Here is a 17,830-nt window from a genome sequence, read left to right as displayed (position 1 = left end):
TAATGCCTATGTAATGATCATTGCCTGGATATCGTCATGATTATTTGAATTTCTATCAATTGCCCAACAGTAATTTGTTTACCCACCGTTCGTTATTTTTCTCGAGAGAAGCCACTAGTGAAACCTATGGCCCCCGGGTCTCTTTCTCTTATTATTTGCCTTTGTGGTGTATTTTATTTGCCTTTTATTTTTAGATCTTTTAAACCCAAAAATACAAAAATACCTTTCTGCAATTTATTTTATTTGGCATTAGATCTATCAATATACTACAATTTATTCATGTCCGTTTGCCAATTTGTGGCACCGTTACCCGGAAGGGATTGACAACCCCTTTAACACGTCGGGTTGTGAGTATTTGTCATTTGTGCGTAGGTGATGTTTACGTAGTGTTGCTTGGTTCTCATGTTCGTTCGATAACCTTGGTTTCATCACTGAAGGAAATACCTACCGTCGTTGTGCTGCATCATCCCTTCCTCTTTGGGAAAATACCGACGTAGCTACAAGTCGCATCAAAAATAATTTATGGCGCCGTTGCTGGGGAGGATCTTCAACATCTACCAGGTTCCTAATCACAAATATCATCTCCTCACAACTTACATTATTTTCCATTTTCCTCTCGCTTTCCTCTCCCCCACTTCACAAAAATTTGCCGTTTTATTCGCCTTCTTCTTGGTTTGCCTTTTTCTCGTCAGATCTCATGTTTGCTTGTGTTGCCATGTGCCTTCTATTTGCTTGCATCTTCGCTTGCTAAAAATCTATTGATATGGATCCTCATCCTCTTGCTAATCTTTTCAAGAGATCCAATTATGGTGAACCCATTGCTAGTGAATCAAGTTCACTAGATTATCTTTATGAAGTTTTTCTTGAGATTTATGAATCTGAAAATTGTGATGAAGTGTTAAATGGAGAAATTTATAAAGTGATTCATGATAGCTCCTTGAATGAAAAGCATGATTGCAATGATGTTATTATAAATTCTATTAATGTCAATTGTGTTAATACTATGCAAAACCCCAAGCTTGGGGATGTAATTTTGCTATGCCCACTACTTGTTGCAATGATCATGATTGGGGTGATGATTCTTATTGACAATTTATTTAAACCTCGTGATGAATATGCTTGCTATAATATTGAAAGTGGGATTGGAAGAGTGTCAACTTTAGCTAAAGATAATCTCACTTATTTGGAGAGTGTTCAATCTTATGATATTTTTGATAAAAGTGGGCTTGGAGAGGTCATGAATTTATTTAATGATAATCCCACTATTTTGGAAGAGTCTCAACTTTGCATGCATGTGGATCATGAACAAAATATTTTATGTGATAGTTAGATTGTTGAATTTGATTATGATCCTATATGTAATTATAATGATAGAGGAAAATATGGTTCTAGAAATTTTCATGTTACTAAATTACCTCTCGCTATGTTGAGATTGTTATTGTTTCTTTCTTCTTCCTTGCATATGCTAGTTTTTGATTGCCATGATAATTTGTTTGCTTGTAAAATCCCTATGCATCGGAAGTATGTTAGACTTAAGCATCATTAAAATTATTATGCCTATCTAGGGGCATAAAATGATAGCGCTTGTTGGGAGGCAACCCAATGAATAAAATTTATTTTTGCTTTTTTGCTTCTTGTTCTTGAGTGTTAGCACAATTATGCTACTGTTATTATTGTGTTTTTTGTGTTTTAATTAGTGTTTGTGCCAAGTAAAGCCTTTGGGATCTTCTTAGGTGATAGTTGACTTGATCTTGCTGAAAAACAGAAACTTTTGCGCTCACGAAAATAATTTTCATTTTTAACTAGAGCGTGATAAAATACCAATTATTTTTTGCAGAAGATCAATATACAAATTTCTCAGGTCGCCCTAATTTTTCAAAGTTTTTGGAGTTACAAAAGTATTCGAAATATCAAGATTCCTATAGACTGTTCTGTTTTTGACAGATTCTATTTTCTTTGCGTTGTGTGCTTGTTTTGATGATTCTATGGTTTTCTTTGATGAGTTTTTTCCATAGAAAAGTTGGAATACAGTAGATATAATGCAATAATATAAAATATGAATTGGTTTGCCACTGCAATTATAGTAGTGATTTGTTTTCTTATACTAACGGATCTCATGAAGGTTTTGTTGAGTTTTGTGTGATTCAAGTTTTCAACTTTTGGGTTATCTTACGATGGATGAAGGAATAAGGAGTGAGAAGAGCCTAAGCTGTCAGGACCCCGATCCTAAGTCACACCGATCTAGCATGTAACACATCATATCACTTTGCGGCCTCATGCATGGTATTCCCACGGGTGCCACCTTGCGCCTTTTGGCTCACGTATATGATAGTGTCGCTAGCATCCATATGACAGAGAACCCGTGTCGACGAGACTAGTCGTAAACCCAAAGTGGCACTAACTTATAGGGACAGGCATACATGACCCAGCAACGAACGTGTCGGTCATCAGTGAGTGAATCCGGGCTGTAGCAGCTTGGCTAACAGGACTCCGGAGAATCCGAGCTGTAGCAGGCTAATAGGACTCCGGTAGACACCGCGTGACATTTACCCGATGGGACAGACACAGGAATGAAGAAGGACACATGTCGGCAAGCCTAAGTGTTTCGGAGCAGTAGCAAGCTACCATGGCTCAGTGGAAGCACTAGGAGACATTTCCCGATAAGAGAGGCTACCAAGGATAAACAACTAGGTTGTCGGATCCCACACAAACTAAGCATTTCAAATCATACACACAATATGCTCGATATGTGCAAATACAACATGGCATCACAACAAAACTCTACAACTCAAAGTATTTATTCATTAGGCTCCAAAGAGCCAGATATTACAAACATGGGTCTGATGACCCAACATTCAAGTCATACAAGGAAAAAGCACATGCGGAAGCTTAACTTATCTGAGTACAGACAACTACTAATGGAAAAGGCTGAGAAGCCTGACTATCTACAAGACCCTGCCGAGGGCACAGGATCGTAGCTGAGGTAACAAGCTAAACGTCGAAGTCCACGCGGAACTACTAGTGAGACTGAAGTCTCTCTGCAAAACATAAATTAAGCAAACATAAGTACAAATGTACCCAACAAGACTTACATCAGAACTAGCTACATATGCATCAGTATCAACAAAGGGGGTGGTGGAGTTTAACTACAGCAAGCCATCTTTGCCTCGGTGGCTATCCTGAACTACGACTGCAAGTAACTCTTTTGAGGTGGCGCAATGAGTCCACATATTCACCATATCAATACACCACTATGGGTCCGCTCCCGTCTCCCTACGAGAACACCATCCCTAGCACTCACGCTTATCTTGCGCATTTTAGAGTATCCACTTTCACTTGTCTATGAACTGTACAGGCAACCCAGAAGTCCTTTACCGTGGACGCGGCTATTCGAATAGATGATGTTAACCCTACAGGGGTGTACTTCTTCACACACGCTCTCGCCACTTACCACCATGTACATGTTATGTATCTCGGCAACCTTGAAGCGGAAGCCTGGCGAGGGAGTGGGCCACGACCTGACTAACCACACAAGTCTCTAGTCCAGGTTTATCGCCTATTCGGGTTTCGTCTACAAGGAGATCCGGCCGGGGTGTCACTCACGGCCCCAAACAATGAGAGTAGGGTTCCCGAGGCACCAAACGGGCGTCTTGGTACACCATGCCTCATGTATCTACCGCATCATAGCCCACCCCTAGGGTCAGCGCTACGCACGGCCCCCAACACATATCCTACAAACACCAGAAACTAGTTGCAACTCCTGGACAGAGAACAAGGGCGATTAATAAGTCGAGAGAGTCAATTAAGGATCCCAACATGTGGTAGAAGTTGTTCATGGATCACAAACATAGAACTCAGTTCCTGAGGACGGTTTCAATGAGACAACCCACCCTGTACTCCTACATGGCCTCTCACCGCTACCTTTACCAAATCGTGTTCACACACTTAGCTCTCAAGAGTAGGACATGTTCACCACATTCCAATTCATCCCCGATGAATAACACCTGACTCAACTCTAAGAAGTAGCAGTCATGACAATAAGCATGAATGAGTAGGCACATCGGGGCTCAAACAACTCCTACTCATGCTAGTGGGTTTCATCTATTTACTGTGCCAATGACAGGTCATGTAGAGGAAAGGGTTTCAACTACCGCAGCTTGTAATAGTTGAATCATTGTTGTCCTAACGCAGTAAAAGAGAGCAAGAGTGAGAGAGTGGGATTGTATTGGAATGCTCAATGGGGAGTTGCTTGCCTGGCACTTCTGAAGATGGTATAGTTCTTCATCGGCGTCATCAAACTCATCGTCGGAACTACGTCCACTAAGAGGGAACAGATACCGGCAAACAAGAGGGGACACAATCAATGCAATGCGATAAGATGATGCATGAATGTGACATGGCAATATGCTATTGATTGAGCTAATGCAACTAGCAAGAAGTTAAATGAAGTTGGTTTGAACCCTAGGTTCAAATTCAAACTCCACATGTTAATATTCATATGACATTTAATTGATTTGACCTGATCAGCAGGCATAAGTTTCTCAAACATGCATGTAAATACAATAAACAGATTCTATGGATTTTTCTGATAATTTTACATATATAAGTTGTTTCATTTGGAGTTACGGTTAAATTACTATGATTTTTTTACAAGTTTTAGGTATTTTCTGAAATTCATAAATCATTTCTGATTTATTAAATATCTAGAAAACATTTATGACGTCAGCACTGCATCAGCACGGCGTCAGTAAGTCAACTGGGCGGCCAGGGTTAAACCTGACGCATGGGACCCATCAGTCAGTGTCTTAACTAATTTGCAGTATTAATTAGTGCTAACTAAAAACATAATCTAAGGTTAGTCAGGGGCTGGCCCCACATGTCAGCGACACAAGGGGCGTCAAACCCCTGGTCAAAAGGTCAAACGTGTCGGCGTTGAGCCGCCGACGAGGCCAGACGCGGCGGCGAGCTGCAGAAACGCTGCTCAGGGCCCCATTCGCCGCGCGGTTTGCTCCTACGTGTTCCTGGGAGTGAGCCGCATCGGCTGGTGGTGGTGGCTGAGATCGAGATGGTCGGGAACTGCGCCAGCGACGACTACCATGGCGGCTGGAGCTCGGGTGACGACGGATTCATCGCTACGGTGTACAAACGGATGAAAAGAAGATCCAGCGAGGCTCTAGGTGGTGCTGCAGAGCGTTGGACGCATTGGCATGATGAAATGGTCATCGGACCTATGCCAGCGACAAGCTCGGGCGGTGGTGGTTCTTGGTCTTGATGGAAGCGACAGCTAGAGCTCGAATTAGAGCACGGGAGTAGGGGAAAAGAAATAGGGGCTCACATCGGGTCGACGGCGTTCTCAGGTGGCCCGGGAAAGCACGAACGGCGATGTACGATCGGCGGCGATCTCGGACGACCGAGGAGCAAGACGGCGGTGTTGAGGATGAAACAGAGCTCCTGGCGGTGCGTGACTCAGCGGAGAGGACGAGGTCGTCGTGGCGGAGCTCGGTGATAGGTCGGAGAGGCTCGAGGCTGGCTGTGGCATGACTGCGACGGCGACGAGCTCGGGCATGCGTCGGCCATGGCGTGAAGAGAGTGAGGGGGCGAGGGGGGAGTGAGAGAGACCAGGGAGGTGTGTGGCGACGCGAGGGAGGTCCACGCAAGCAGGGAGAGAGGAGGTGGCCAAGCCTGTGTGTGCATGCCGCGGGCACACGCCCTCGTGCCTACTGGCACGAGGTTGAAGACAGGGGAGGAGTTGGGCTGGGCTGGCTACAGTGTTGGGCCGCATAGGTGGGCTGCACGCAAGCCAGGTAAGTCCTCTCTCTCTCTTTTATTTTTGTTTTTCTATTTCTATAATTTGTTTTTGATTTAGTTTAAACACCAAGTCACTTTATAAAATTCTGAAAACTTCTGTGGCCACTATCTGATTTAAACCAGAGGCCCTCACCAAGTTTCAGAATATTTGGAGCTACCAAATATTTTATAGGAATTAATAGCTCCAATTCAAATACAATATGAGTTAATTCAAAAATCCAGAAATGACCTAGAAAATGTGCACCATTTTTGGCAGAGGTTTTCACCCGTTTCATAAATGATGAACATTTCTGAAGGCATTTTGGGTTCATTGAACATATTTTTAAATTGAACCTAGTTGAATTCCATTCGGTGCTAGGGTTTGGATCAATCCTCATTTCAAGTTTAAATGCAATTTAAACATGATGCAACACATGACTAGCTAGCCCAGAGCATACCAGAACTAGGTATGTGACAACTCACCCCCACTAAACAAGAACCTCGTCCCGAGATTCAAGACGTGAGGTAAGAAGACGGAGTGGACACAAAGCTAGCACAATCTTCAGGATCCAGGTTGCACTTCATAAGAACATTGATTCGATCATCATCTTTGTCTCGACGTCTTTCCCTGAGAACTCCATCCAACATGACAACAAGAGGAAAGGAAAACTCTAGAAGAATCGGTCTTCTCCACGATCGAGCAACTCAGGATCAACTCATGGAGTGAGACAAAAGAACATCTCTTGAGCTGATGCACAAGACACGCATCAGGGGTGAAAGGAAACAGATGGCGATTGCTCAATTTGGTAGGCAACAATGCCATGCTAAAGAAGATGGTGCACTAGCTTGAGAGTAGCGAGGAGATATATTGCCCTTAATACCACAACGGAGCACCTTACGGAAGGTGACTCATAGAATTATTCCCTTAAGTGGCAAAAAGAATTACGTTTGATCTAGAAATCGTTGAAACTCTCTAAACCAGCCCAAGAAAAATCACAAACAATCGTTTGAAGGAGTTCGGAGAAATGGCATACTCGGTTTGGAAAGAAAACTAGAGTTAGAAGACAACTCAACAAACAGAAGGCACATTCCAGTTGATACCGAGGATATAACCTAGTGCCTAAGTGTGCTCTCAAGAACTTGAGCATTTCCATATTCATCAAGGTTTTACCAACATCTATGCCAAGATCCTGGTGACACCTCGTACTACCATGATGAATAACGATGGAGGATGCAGGTGCAAAGGAGGGCAACACTTTCTTAGATTTCACCCTAGCGATGCCAAGGAAACAAAATCTAGATGATCGACCGAGAGACATTTAGCACTCCGCTTCTAATGTTCTCCTTGATGTTCTACATACCACGGTCATACTTAAAGCATTAACATGGCCATCAAGTATACGTTGGACTTCGGGAACACAAAGGATCCATAAGGAACAACTTTTGGAATAAGTCATGCGAAATCCTCATGGGAAGTGACCAAACGGCTTAATTAAGATACTACAATAATAGTGCTTCCAGCTAGGTGCGTCCACTTCACTGGAACCTATATCATAGTTCTTGGAAGAAGTTCCAACCATCATATCTGCCTGAGATTCAAATCTGGTTGGTAACAGGATAATTCAGAAAATGTCTGAAAAGGAAAGGTTGCAACACAAATCGACGAGATGACATTGCGAGATTCTCGGGAGATGAACTACGGTAGCAAGCTCCAAAACATGAGCGGGTTCTGCTACACACATGTGAACACGTTGTACCAGACAAGCATGACCACGTAGTAGTCTTATGATAAAACACTACCGAGTTCAGGTTGGGAACCATTATGGAGGATAATGAAGTCCTAACATAAGTCATGATTCTTAAGAAGGAACTTCTTATCCCTGAGCAAATCAATCAGTGGCTTGGTGTGCTAGGGAGTTCATATGGAGTGGAGGTAATTAATCTACCAAACAATAGAATACATTCGCACATGCATAACTGACTTGGTACCAGAGGAAACAAAAACAATCTTTCTTGAACTCACGGCGGCAACTTGCACCAAATGCACTTGAATCGGAGAAAGTCACTTCTTTCATCCAACATATGCTTCATGAACGGGACATGAAGATAATGCTTTTAGAAGTTTCCAACACTAGCGGGATGTTCAACATGAATCATGGAGGAGATAAATATGTTGCTGATGGGCTCAACAACAAGTCATCAAGATTCCCATGATGATGGAATTCCACAACTATGTGAACAAGGTAATAGCATTGGTCAGAACAAAAGATATAACGGAGTATGCTCGAGGAAAAACCACGAGTAAGACAACATTACGAACATCGTTGGTTCTGATTTGATTTGAGGATAGCCCACACTCAAATCAAAGTTTTGATAAGACAATAGGTCCAACAACCGATCACAGGGGCCAATCGATGAAGATATCATCTTTCTTCAACACACACAATTATATCCCTTGAAATGAACTAAGCTAGGCAAGCTTTTATCTTCCAACTCTCCAAGTTGTTGTTTGGCTTAACCAACTAGCTCAGGGGTATCCAACATAGATTCTTGTAGAAGGGGTGGTTACAAGAAACCAACTTGATCACGAACTCTAACATAGCGGTCAGGTGACAACCTGGTAACACTTCCGAGAAGATATTCAAAAAATCACGAACCACCGATATGTTACTAAACTCGAGAACAATCTTGCTTTTCATGGCAAGACGATGTGATCAAGAGAGTGATGGATTGACACAATCCTATCTCATTAATCGAGGAGTGCACCAGGGAAAATGGACTAGGTCGCACGATAAATCTTAGGATGATGATTCCATAACCAAAACTTTAAGAATGAAATTATTGTCCACTAACTACCAAGCAACACGGTTGCTAGGAGTATTGATTTCACACATCATAGTTCACTTGTCGGCATTCTGGTCACAACAACACGGAGACCGAGGAATGAATAATGTTGGCGAGAAGTAGCATTGTATAAAGAATTCATAAGACGACGCGCAATTCCCATGGCATTCTTGACATAAGATGGTAATACTCCAGGGCAGAACAGAACAAAAGATGGATTGGCATTTTGATCTGCGGGATACAACTGCTTCGACCCAATCCTAGAAATGGATAAGGTACGGGAGTTTGTTTCTCCTAGTCATTCTGGAATAGATGGCTTGACGAACCACAAGAATAATAGGCATCGATGAATGAATGCACGCATACTCTTGACTATCAATTGATAGACGGAGGTCGGAATACAGCTGAGGAGGGTCATCTCAAGGAACATATAACTTTCTGAGTTGTGGATGCATAGATTAGTATGTCAAACCAAGTTCAATAGGTTTCCTCCAAATAACCCATGCAGAGAGGTAGAACTGGCAGATTCACAATGTTGAATGGAGAACTCATCAAGAGCACTCTGGTTGTGATCTTTTGGTTCAAAAGAACTTCTACCATAAGCAATTCATGGTATTTGGAAGAAGGAAATACCACGGACCTTGAGGACTACCGCAAAGGTTACTAATATCCTAAAGGGACTAGCAAACACTATCAACATGAGTGAGTAGAGTGAATCTCGGGTTCAAAAACCCAGGAATGTAATACCTACTAACTAATAACATCATGGGATGCTTTTGAGAATGATGGCCAGAATCATCACACTGGGAACACAAAACATGGCTAGATTACTAGGTGATCCTCTAAGACACCTAGGGTCATAATAATAGCTCCAACATATATGTCGAGGCAACAGAGTACCTCAACTCACCGATTAGTGTGGTTAAACTGGCCCAGAGAAACATCGGGAACACAAAGAAGGGAGTTGCAAATGCATCACACTATTTAGAAACCTAGGATGACTCGGACAACATAACAGCTGTAAATTCTCAAAAAGATTTGAGACATCCTGCAAAATGGTGGCATAACCACTTAACATCACAATATCAAGGTTCTGAGACCAACTGTTAACACACGAAAGTACTAGAAACTGAACTGAGACTTGAATCCATCAATCCTATAACTCTCTATCATATTAACTCGTCATCCTGATAGATAGATGAGAAGGCCTAGTTCTTAATCCCCGTAGAAAAGAAGAGGTTGAATCAGATCAGAAGGGCATAAGGTAAAAGGAGTAAAAAGAGCCTTACATTCCCTTCCACAATCAATTCCCTTATATAACTAAAGCATTTCTAGACTCGACTTCGACCAGTTTGACTTGGTAATCCTATAGGCAGTTAGGCTCCGATACCTGATACGTCTCCAACGTATCAATAATTTTTGATTGCTCCATGCTATATTATCTACTGTTTTGGACATTATTGGGCTTTATTATCCACTTTTATATTATTTTTGGGACTAACCTATTAACCGGAGGCCCAGCCCAGAATTGTTGTTTTTTGCCTGTTTTAGGGTTTCAAAGAAAAGGAATAGCAAACAGAGTCCAAACGGAACGAAACCTTCGGGAACGTGATTTTTAGGAAGATTATGATCCGGGAGACTTGGACCCTACGTCAAGAAAAGAAATAGGAGGCCACAAGGTAGGGGCGCGCCTACCCCCCCCCCCCACGCGCCCTCCACCCTCGTGGGCCCCCTGTTGCTCCACCGACGTACTCCTTCCTCCTATATATACCTACGTACCCCCAAACGATCAGATACAGAGCCAAAAACCTAATTCCACCACCGCAACTTTCTGTATCCACGAGATCCCATCTTAGGGCATGTTCCAGAGCTCCGCCGGAGGGGGCATCGATCACGGAGGGCTTCTACATCAACACCATAGCATCTCCGATGAAGTGTGAGTAGTTTACCTCAGACCTACGGGTCCATAGTTAGTAGCTAGATGGCTTGTTCTCTCTTTTTGGATCTCAATACAATGTTCTCCCCCTCTCTTGTGGAGAAATATTCGATGTAATCTTATTTTTGCGATGTGCTTGTTGAGACCGATGAATTGTGAGTTTATGATCAAGTCTATCTATGAATAATATTTGAATCTTCTCTGAATTCTTTTATGTATGATTGGTTATCTTTGCAAGTCTCTTCGAATTATTAGTTTGGTTTGGCCTACTAGATTGATCTTTCTTGCAATGGGAGAAGTGCTTAGCTTTGGGTTCAATCTTGCGGTGTCCTTTCCCAGTGACAGTAGGGGCAGCAAGGCACGTATTGTATTGTTGCCATCGAGGATAACAAGATGGGGTTCTCATCATATTGCATGAGTCCATCCCTCTACATCATGTCATCTTGCTTAAGGCGTTACTCTGTTTTTAACTTAATACTCTAGATGCATGTTGGATAGCGGTCGATGAGTGGAGTAATAGTAGTAGATGCAGGCAGGAGTCGGTCTACTTGTCTCCGACGTGATGCCTATATACATGATCATACCTAGATATTCTCATAACTATGCTCAATTCTGTCAATTGCTCAACAGTAATTTGTTCACCCACCGTAGAATACTTATGCTCTCGAGAGAAGCCACTAGTGAAACCTATGGCCCCCGGGTCTATCTTTATCATATTGATCTCCTACTACCTAGTTATTTCCTTTGTTATTTCCTTCGCCTTGATTTTACTTTGCATCTTTATCATAAAAATACCAAAAATATTATCTTATCATATCTATCAGATCTCACACTCATAAGTGGCCTTATAGGGATTGAAAACCCCTATTTGCATTGGTTGCGAGGATTTATTTGTTTTGTGCAGGTACGAGAGACTCGCGCGTAGCCTCCTACTGGATTGATACCTTGGTTCTCAAAAACTGAGGGAAATACTTACGCTACTTTGCTGCATCATCCCTTCCTCTTCGAGGAAAACCAATGCAGTGCTCAAGAGGTAGCAATACCAAAGCTGTCAGGACCCCGATCCTAAGTCACACCGATCTAGCATGTAACACATCATATCACTTTGCGGCCTCACGCACAGTATTCCCGCGGGTGCGTACCTGTCCCAGGACCGTTTGCGCCTTTTGGCTCACGTATATGATAGTGTCGCTAGCATCCATATGACAAAGAACTCGGGCCGACATCACTAGTCGTAAACCCAAAGTGGCACTAACTTACAGGGATAGGCATACATGACCCAGCAACGAATGTGTCGGTCATCAGCGAGTGAATCCGGGCTATAGCAGCTGGGCTAACAGGACTCTGGAGAATCCGGGCTGTAGCAGGCTAACAGGACTCTAGTAGACACCGCGTGAGATTTCCCCGAAGGGACAGACACGGGAATGAAGAAGGACACATGTCGGTTATCCTAAGTGTTCCAGAGCAGTAGCAAGCTCCCATGGCTTAGTGGAAGCACTAGGAGACATTTCCCAGTAAGACAGGCTACCAAGGATAAACAACTAGGTTTTCGGATCCCACACATACCAAGCATTTCAAATCGTACACACTATATGCTCGATATGTGCAAATACAACATGGCATCACAACAAAACTCTACAACTCAAAGTATTTATTAATTAGGCTTCGAAGAGCCAGATATTACAAACATGGGTCTGATGACCCAACATTCAAGTCATACAAGCAAAAAGCACATGCGGAAGCTTAACTTGTCTGAGTACAGACAACTACAAATGGAAAAGGCTGAGAAGCGTGACTATCTACAAGACCCTGCGGAGGGCACAAGATCGTAGCTGAGGTAACAAGCTAAACATAGAAGTCCACGCGGAACTACTAGTGAGACTGAAGTCTCTCTGCAAAACATAAATTAAGCAAACGTGGGTACAAATGTACCTAGGAAGACTTACATCAGAACTAGCTACATATGCATCAGTATCAACAAATGGGGTGGTGGAGTTTAACTGCAGTAAGCCATCTTTGACTCGGTGGCTATCCTGAACTACGACTGCAAGTAACTCTTTTGAGGTGGCGCACACGAGTCCACATATTCATGATATCAATACACCACTATGGGTCAGCTCCCGTCTCCCTACGAGAACACCATCCATAGCACTCACGCTTATCTTGCGCATTTTAGAGTATCCACTTTCACTTGTCTATGAACTATACAGGCAACCAAGAAGTCCTTTACCGCGGACGCGGCTATTCGAATAGATGATGTTAACCCTGCAGGGATGTACTTCTTCACACACGCTCTCGCCACTTACCACCATGTACATGTTGTGTATCTCGGCAACCTTCAAGCGGAAGCATGGCGAGGGAGTCGGCCACGACCTAACTAACCACACAAGTCTCTAGTCCAGGTTTATCGCCTATTCAGGTTCCATACGCAAGGAGATCCGGCCGGGGTGTCACTCACGGCCCCAAATGATGAGAGATGGTTCACGAGGCACCAAAAGGGCGTCTCGGTACACCATGCCTCGTGTCTCTACCGCATCATAGCCCACCCCTAGGGTCAGCGCTACGCACGGCCCCCAACACATATCCTACAAACACCAGAAACTAGTTGCAACTCTTAGACAGAGAACAAGGGCAGTTAATAAGTCGGGAGAATCAATTAAGGATCCTAATGTGTGGTAGTAGTTGTTCATGGATCATAAATAAGAACTCAGTTGTTGAGGACGGTTTCAATGAGACAACCCACCATGTACTCCTACATGGCCTCTCACCACTACCTTTACCAAATCGTGTTCACACACTTAGCTCTCAATAGTAGGACATGTTCACCACATTCCAATTCATCCCCGATGAATCAGACCTAACTCAACTCAAAGCAGTAGCAGGCATGACAATAAGCATGAATGAGTAGGCACGACATGGCTCAAACAACTCCTACTCATGCTAGTGGGTTTCATCTATTTACTGTGGCAATGATAGATCATGTAGAAGAAAGGGGTTCAACTACTGCAGCATGTAACAGTTGAATCGTTTTTGTCCTAATGCAGTAAAAGAGAGCAAGAGTGAGAGAGCGGGATTGTATCGGAATGCTCAATGGGGGTTCGCTTGCCTGGCACTTCTAAAGATGGTATAGTTCTTCATCGGTGTCATCAAACTCATCGTCAGAACTACGTCCACTGAGAGGGAACAGATACCGGCAAACAAGAGGGAACACAATCAATGCAATGCGACAAGATGATACATGAATGTGACATGGCAATATGTTGTTGATTGAGCTAATGTAACTAGAAACAAGTTAAATGAAGTTGGTTTGAACCCTAGGTTCAAATTCAAACTCCATATGTTAATATTCAAATGACATTTAATTGATTTGACCTGATCAGTGGGCATAAGTTTCTCAAACATGCATGTAAATGCCATAAAGAGATTCTTTGGATTTTTCTGATAATTTTTCATATATAAATTGTTTCATTTGGAGTTAAAGTTTAATTTACTATGATTTTTTAGAAGTTTTACGTATTTTCTGAAATTCATAAATCATTTCTGATTTATTAAATATCCATAAAACATTTATGACATCAGCACTGCATCAGCACGATGTCAGCAAGTCAACTGGGCGGCCAGGGTCAAACCTGATGCGTGGGACCCATCAGTCGGTGTCTTAACTAATTAACAGTATTAATTAGTGCTAACTAAAAACATAATCTAAGGTTAGTCAGGGGTTGTCCCTACATGTCAGCGACACAGGCGGTGTCAAACCCCTGGTCAAAAGGTCAAACGCGTCGGCGTTGAGCCGCCGGCGAGGCCAGACGCGGCGGTGAGCTGCGGAAACGTTGCTCAGGGACCCATTCGTCGCGCGGTTTGCTCCTACGCGCTCCTGGGAGTGAGCCGCTTCGGCTGGTGGTGGTGGCTGGGCTCGATATGGCCGGAAACGGCACCAGCGACGACCACCATGGCGGCCGGAGCTCGGGTGATGACGGATCCGTCGCTACGGTGTGCAAACGGACGAAAAGAAGATCCAGCGAGGCTCTAGGTGGTGCTGGGGAGCATTTGGACGCACTGGCATGACCAAATGGTCGTCGGACCTAGGCCGGCGACAAGCTCGTGCGGTGGTGGTTCTCGGTCTTGATGAAAGCGACAGCTAGAGCTCGAATTAGAGCACGGGAGTACGAGGAAACGAAATAGGGGATCACAGAGGGTCGATGGCGTTCTCAGGTGGCCCGAGGAAGCACGAACGGTGACGTATGGTCGGCGGCAATCACGGACGATCGAGGAGCAAGACGACTACGTTGAGGATGAAACAGAGCTCCTGGTGGTGCGTGACTCGGTGGAGAGGACGAGGACGTCATGGCGGAGCTTGGTGACTGGTCAGAGAGGCTCGAGGGTGGTTGTGGCACGACTATGGCGGCGACGAGCTCGGGCGTGCGTCGGCCATGGCATGAAGAGAGCGAGGGGGCGAGGGGGGTGAGAGAGAGACCAGGGAGGTGCGTGGCGACGCGAGGGAGGTCCAGGCAGGCAGGGAGAGAGGAGGTGGTCGGGCGCATGCATGCGTGTCGCAGGCGCACGCCCTCATGCCTACTGGTACGGGGTTGAAGACAGGGGAGGAGTTGGGATGGGCTGGCTACAATATTGGGCCGCACAGCTGGGCTGCAGGCAAGCTAGGTAAGTCATCTCTCTCTTTTATTTCTGTTTTTTTATTTATGTAATTTGTTTTTGATTTAGTTTAAACACCAAATCACTTTATAAAATTATGAAAACTTCTGTGGCCACTATCTGATTTAAACCAGAGGCCCTCACCAAGTTTCAGAATATTTGGAGCTACCAAATATTTTATAGGAATTAATAGCTCCAATTCAAATACAATATGAGTTAATTCAAAAAACTAGAAATGACCTAGAAAATGTGCACCATTTTTGGCAGAGGTTTTCACCCGTTTCAGAAATGATGAACATTTCTGAAGGCATTTTGGGTTCATTGAACATATTTTTAAATTGAACCTAGTTGAATTCCATTTTGTGCTAGGGTTTGGATCAATCCCCATTTGAAGTTTAACAATTTAAACATGATGCAACACATGACTAGCTAGCCGAGAGCATACCAGAACTAGGGATGTGACATAAGCTTGGGTATGCCCCAGCATCCCAAGCTATTATCCAAAGAGAAGCAAGAAACTAAGCTTGGGGACGCCCTGAGTGGCATCCCCTGTTTCTTCTAACGACCATCGGTATTTTACTTGAGGCTATATTTTTATTCGTCACACACTATGTGTTTTTCTTGGAGCGTCTTGTATGATGTGAGTCTTTACTTTTCTTATTTTGTGTCCTTGCTGGACACACCTATTTGAGGGAGCCAAAATTATGTCATGGCTTGTTAGAATAGCTCTCTATGCTTCACTTAATTTTTTTATGAGCTATGGATTTGCTCTAGTGCTTCACTTATATCTTTTTTAGCACTTTGTGCTTTAGTATTTTTGAAGAAATACTCTCTTGCTTCACTTAGATTTATTTGAGAGTTAGTAAAATTTTCAAGAAATTCTCTCTTGCTTCACTTAAATTAATTTGAGAGAAATAAAAAATTATGCTCATGATCTTCACTTATATTTGTTTGAGCTTATCAAAAGCAACACATGAAAATTAGTCCCAAAGTGATAGATATCCAAGAAGGGTATAATAGAAACTTTCATGAAGATCATTGGACAAAATAAACTTGATTCTTAGTAATTGTTTTGAGATATGATGATGTGATATGTGAGCCATGTTGATGAGTAATTATGCTTTAGTAAGAATATTGGTGTTAAGGTTTGTGATTCCCTATGCAAGCACGAAAGTCAATAGTCATGCAATGAAATTACATCCTACTTGTGGTGCATTATTCGGTGTTCATTATGCTTAATGCTCTCTTATGAGATTATTCATTTCTTGGTTGGTCGCTTCTCAATCTTTTGCTAGCCTTCATTTTGCACTAAGTATGATCACTACTTGTGCATCCAAAATCCTTTAAACCAGTTTTGCCACATGAGTCCACTATACCTACCTATATACTGTATTCTTTTACCGTTCTAAGAAAATTTGTATGTGCCATCTCTAATATTCAAAATAAATTTATCTTTTGTGTGCTCGTAACGCTCGCGAGGCGGTGAGGGGTGGCTAATATTTTCCATGCTAGATGTGGTATTCTCATGATGAGTGTTTATTCACTTGTCATTGCACGAGAGTAAGGCAAAGGTATTAGGAAAGCCCAGTCCCGAAATGAAAACTCAATTTACTTTATGTTGTCAAATAATAAATTCCTTGGAAAGTGTTGGTATGGAAGGCACCCGTGGATACGTTTAGCCATGGAAAGTGAAAGTATGGTGGAAAAAGGAATAAAATTTATTTTCTGTTTGAGAACCGCCTATGATATATCTAGCATGGAAAGTGTTGGGAATTCTAAGTCGTTTTTGTTGGTGGGAAAAGTATGCCTCTCAAAATGTTTTTATCTCTAAATTTTCGCTTTGAGCTCTGGCACCTCTACAAATGTCTACTTCCCTCCGCGAAGGGCCTTTCTTTTACTTTATGCAATTTTTATTTTGAATTTGAGTCTCCATCTTCTCTTATAAAAGCACCAACTAGGGGACACTATGATCGTACTTGGGCATTGGGTGTAGTTAATATGCGAGTGTGTTTCATGAATGGATCAATGATTGAGCATGATGGGCTAGGGATAACTTATTTTAGCATTGATATTTTGAAAGACATGGTTGCTTGTTGCTATGATTGAGTATTTAAGTAATCATGTCAAAACTAGACTATTGCTTTGAACAATGTAAAAGTCCAAATGTCCATGCTATAAAGAAAAGAATATGAGATGACATGTTAGGCATCACTCCACATCAAAAATTCTGTTTTTATCATTTCCCTACTCGAGAACGAGCAGGAATTAAGCTTGGGGATGCTGATACGTCTCCAACGTATCTATAACTTTTGATTGTTCCATGTTGTTCTATTATCAATCTTGGATGTTCTATAACCATTTTATAGTTATTTTATATCATTTTTGGTACTAACCTATTGACATAGTGCCAAGTGCCAGTTGTTATTTTTGCATTTTTTTACATCACAGGTAATCAATATCACACGGAGTCCAAACACAGTGAAACTTTTTGTGGATTTTGGACCAGAAGACAACCAATGGGCCAAAGAAGCACCTGGGGGCTGCTCCGTGGGGAGCACAACCCACCAGGGCGTGCCTGGAAGCCCATGCACGCCCTGGTGGGTTGTGCCCACC

The sequence above is a fragment of the Triticum dicoccoides genome, chromosome 5A (genome assembly GCF_002162155.2).
Source record: "Triticum dicoccoides isolate Atlit2015 ecotype Zavitan chromosome 5A, WEW_v2.0, whole genome shotgun sequence".
Classification (NCBI taxonomy): domain Eukaryota; kingdom Viridiplantae; phylum Streptophyta; class Magnoliopsida; order Poales; family Poaceae; genus Triticum; species Triticum dicoccoides.
The sequence above is the reverse complement of the archived record's forward strand: the minus strand, read 5'-3'. Positions refer to the sequence as shown.